Below are 3448 nucleotides of genomic sequence, written 5' to 3'. Positions count from 1 at the left end.
CTGATGGGAATGCAAAAGGCCACATCCACTTTGGGAAAAGTTTGGCATTTTGAACATGCACATTCCCTACAGCACAACAGTTCTATCCCTAGATATATGGCCAGAGGTATTAATTGTGTAAATTGTGTAAAGTATTCATCAGGAAACATGTACTAAAATGTTCATAATCTCAAAAGTATGAAAACCACCAAATATCCATTAACAGAGTATGGCTAAATGAATTGTAACAATGGAGTGTTACAAGGCAGGTAATAGGAATAAACTATAGATGTACACAAAAACTGGCATCAATTTTATAAATACAGTATTGAATGAAAAAAATCACACTGCATAACAGTATTTTACAAAGCTATTAAACATTACATTGTTTTCAGATACATACTTTACGATAAACTACTTTTTAGAAATAAGGGAATGACAATATAACTTGCTGATGGTCGTTACCCATGGGGGAAACACAAGCAGAGGAGTACCTTTAAAGCTATGGTTGATATTCCAGTTTTTAAAGTGGATGGTAAAGCCAGCTGTGAGTTCCCATTTTGCTATCATGATTCATAACTCATGTAACTTATATGCTATATATATTATAATCTGTTATGCAAAAATTTAAAAGAGAAATTGCAAGAAAATTTCAAATATGATGTCAAAATTAAACAAATAAGTAAATAAAGAACAGTCCCGACACTGCCGAAACAAAAACATTGCTATGAAATATGTATTTCAGAAGACTTTTCTAATAAATGGTAAAGCCCAGAGAAACAAATAAGAAAAAAGAACATATTATAGATATGGAAGACAGTAAGTAGAAACAAACAAACATTCCTAAAAACAAAACAGAGCACAACACATGGAACACCAATAGCTAAGGACAATTGAAGAAAACTTCCCTGATATTAAAAACTGGATTTGCCAGACCAAAAGGAGTCACAACAAAGTAAAAATAAACAAACAAATAAATAAATAAATAAACAAATAAAATCTAGAGAAATGCCTTAATGACATGTTTAATTTTAAGAATAAAATGAAGACTCATATAAAAAATAGAGTCAAAGAAAATAAAATAGCTCTCCTAAAAAAAAATACAGCAAGCCAATCTCAGAATTTACCTATCGTAAATTAAAATGCCAAAAACAATGGCATAATAGCAACAGGGTTTCAAGGGGGGGAAAAAAAGAGTTATCAACTGAGAATTCTGTGCTGGTTGTTACTTACACATAATAGCAATAGAAAATATTCTTAAATATATGCAAGTACACACAAAAATATATATACCACTCAAAAAGTCTTTTTGAAGAAAATAAAAACTAATTAAAGACAAAACAGCTGACAGGAATAAGTGAATAAAAATAAAGTGAACTCAATACTGAAGAAGGTTTTCTGTAAAAGGACTGGTAAATACTGAAATCATTAAGACAAAGACTTAAATGAAAACACCTGCTATCAAGGAAATTACAAAACACAAGGAAATGTCAAAAAATAATTACCAAAAGATATATAATGTAAAATGAAAGTAAATACACAGTAATTAACTAGTTTAAACATTACACATTAAATTAACACATACCCTAGATAAAAGAACAATTGAGGGAAGTAAATTATACTACTCTGTAAATAATAGACAAGCAGGTATTAGATAATATTGGTGATATTAGATATTTTGATAATATTAGACATTAATACTTGGTTAACATTGATAAAGAAAGTTAAGGAACAAGTATGTCCTTTTAATTAAAAGTAACCAGGTGGTGGGTATTAGAGAGGGCACCGATTGCATGGAGCACTAGGTGTGGTACAAAAACAATGAATACTGTTATGCTGAAAATAAATAAAAAATAAACTAAATAAAGAAAGAAATAAAAAGTAATCACTTAGAAAAGAGAAGAAAAGAAAAGAAGTATTAATTTATTTACCAAAAGTAAAACTAATGATATATATTTCTAAAATACAAAAATGGCCAAGAAAAACAAGATGAAAGTAGAACAAAACTTATCTGTGATAGTAATCAATAACAATAGGATAACCTCACCTAATGAAATTCAAAGACATTCAGATTTAACTTTAAAAAGAATTCAATTACATCCCCTTTTACGAAGATGGCACCGAAAGCTAAGAAGGAAGCCCCTGCCCCTCCCGAAGCCGAAGCCAAAGCAAAGGCTTTGAAAGCCAAGAAAGCGGTGCTGAAAGGCGTCCACAGTCACAAAAAAAAGAAGATCCGCACATCACCTACGTTCCGACTACCCAAGACTCTGCGTCTCCGAAGGCAACCCAAATACCCTCGAAAGAGCGCCCCCAGGAGAAACAAGCTTGACCACTATGCCATCATCAAGTTCCCCCTGACTACTGAGTCAGCCATGAAGAAAATAGAAGACAACAACACACTTGTGTTCATTGTGGATGTCAAGGCCAACAAGCACCAGATCAAACAGGCTGTGCAGAAGCTCTATGACATTGATGTAGCCAAGGTCAACACCTTAATCAGGCCTGATGGAGAGAAGAAGGCATACGTTCGGCTGGCCCCTGACTATGATGATTTGGATGTTGCCAACAAAATTGGGATCATCTAAACTGAGTCCAGCTGGCTAAATCTAAATACAGTTTTTTCATGATGAAAAAAAAAAAGAATTCAATTACAAATTATCTCCAAGACATACTTTTAAAAATAATAATAATAAAATGACACAAAGTTTAACAATAAAAAGATGAACAAAGATGTACCAGACTAATATGAACAAAAAGAAAACAGAGGCAATAAGATTAATATTAAAATAGAACTCAAAGCAATATGCAATAAACAAGATAAAGAGGACCATGTTTAATTGATAAAGAGCAAAATGCACAAGGCAGATAAAGTAATATAAAACTTCTATGCTTTGAGTAACATAGCATCAAATAAGTGAAATAAAAATTATTAGAGATATAAGAAATTGACAGAAACACATTAGAATCATGAGATTTCTTAATACATATTTTTGAGACCTGATAGAGAAAATAGGAAAATAGAAGAATATGGATAACACAATTAAGAAAATTGATTTAACTTTTTCATTAAACCTGGCAGTTTGTAGAGAAAATATCTTCTTTTCCAGTGTCCATGAACATTAATGAAAGTTGACCATATAATGGACCCTAAAGAAAACCTCAAAAATTTACTCAGAAGCAAAAGCTATCATCCTTGGTCTCTGATAGGCACTATTATAAGACTAAAAAGCCAAAGCAGATGCACACATATAACAAATCAACTGGAAAATGTTTTCCTAAATCATTATGGAGCTAAAGAGGAAATCAAACATATACTTAAAGAAAGCTTGCACAAGGGGAACACTGACATATCTCCTGTCAAAGATTAAACATTATAAAAGGCACAATTCTTCATCAAACTTAATTTATAAATTTTAATGTCAAATGATGTTAAACAAACAAAATTTCAATCAATTTTTTTATTTGGAGA

At 31.3% G+C, this 3448-nt stretch overlaps 1 pseudogene across 1 annotated transcript; it reads left to right on the top strand.

The window, feature by feature from the left end:
• The first annotated feature begins 2093 nt into the window (after positions 1-2093).
• LOC309862993 (large ribosomal subunit protein uL23 pseudogene) lies at positions 2094-2614 on the top strand (annotated as a pseudogene). Its single transcript has one exon. The product of its transcript is annotated as a large ribosomal subunit protein uL23 pseudogene (transcript).
• Positions 2615-3448: the final 834 nt, after the last annotated feature.

The sequence above is a fragment of the Mustela nivalis genome (assembly GCF_964662115.1).
Source record: "Mustela nivalis genome assembly, chromosome: 4".
NCBI classification, from domain to species: Eukaryota; Metazoa; Chordata; class Mammalia; order Carnivora; family Mustelidae; genus Mustela; species Mustela nivalis.
This window is presented reverse-complemented; position numbering and strand designations above follow the sequence as displayed.